The sequence below is a fragment of the Lissotriton vulgaris genome, chromosome 2_1 (genome assembly GCF_964263255.1).
Source record: "Lissotriton vulgaris chromosome 2_1, aLisVul1.2, whole genome shotgun sequence".
NCBI lineage: Eukaryota > Metazoa > Chordata > Amphibia > Caudata > Salamandridae > Lissotriton > Lissotriton vulgaris.
Genome location: NC_141687.1, coordinates 528321129 through 528322533, shown reverse-complemented (window position 1 = coordinate 528322533; position 1405 = coordinate 528321129).

Genomic DNA, 1405 nt, shown 5'->3' with positions numbered 1-1405 from the left:
TTGGAAACATGTCCCACATTGTAAATGAATTAAATATAAACAACTTATATATTAAACCTTAAATAAACATGTGTATCGATTGTTTGAATTAAATAATGTTATAAGCTGTAACTGGTCAGTGAAATGTCAAATGCACTAAAAATTGGTATGTTTTGCTATTTTTAGCCACACCTCCGACTCCGCCCACTAATCCAATCCTCTGCCTATTCCCGCCCCCTGAGTCTCCGCCCACAGTGCCCCTACTTTTTTGTCCCCATTTCGACCACTGATCTACTCCCTAGTTGGATTCCTTCAAAGGATTCCTTTTTCTATTCCTGTGTAAACTTTTTATTATTCCTGTCCTATACTCAATGAGGTTTGAAGTATTTTCTACCTATGGCAGTGTTCTAATTATACTTTGTTCCTCAGACCCTAAACACGACAGTAAAACATGTTCTTGTCTACCCACATCATCCTGGCATTGATGGCCTTTGAGTAGCTCAAGAATCCTTCTTAATAGCTATTCCAGTGTATGTGAGGATCCCCTTTATATTTTAACGTTTTAATTATAGTATACAGATTTTGCATACTGAATAACTTACGTAACAAACAGAAGTAATAATACACAATGATAATATAGAAGTCAGTTTGAACTAGGTCAATATCATTGACATTTTTATGAGAAATATAAACTAGAAGTAGAGCAAAAATGGTCAGTTCAGAGTGGGTGAAAAGAAAATAACAATACAGCATGTGCTTGGCTAGATAATGTACATACCACTGTGGTGAATCAAATTTCCTGGTAATGCTTGATTTGAACTTTTTAAAACAACTCCCCTATCGCAAAATAAAAGCTCAATAATAACCTTGGGTTCCAGAACACTGATAAGCCCATTTAATATTACATGGGTGCATATTACAGAATAATGGAACGGATGAAGGAGGATTTTTTGGACTGTAAAGCAACTAAAATCAAATGGAGAGCAGAAGCCTTGTAGATCGAAAATTGAGCTCCACTGAGATGCAGTGTACTAGGAGCATAAGTTGATGTTTTTTTTAAAGAGTTTTATATGGCGCGAACTAGACCCAAGACATCGGGTATCAGAGCACTTTACATGAGCACCAGTTTTGCTACAGAAGGACACATTCATTTTTGTTAGGCACGGGGAGATTAAGTGATTTGCCCAGAATCACAGGATACTGAGCGTCGTTGCTGAGACTCAAACCCAGTTCCCCAACTTCAAGGTTGACTGCTCTAGCCGTAAGGCTACATCCACTATTGTGCATCACACAAGATGGCTGCTTGTGTGGAATAAATGAGTGCATAGACTAAACTGGTAAGATAAGATGACCGTTGCTGATAGAATGAGATGTGGAATGTGATTGAAGGTAGAGAAACTGACAGGAAAATCAGGCTGCCTGGCTC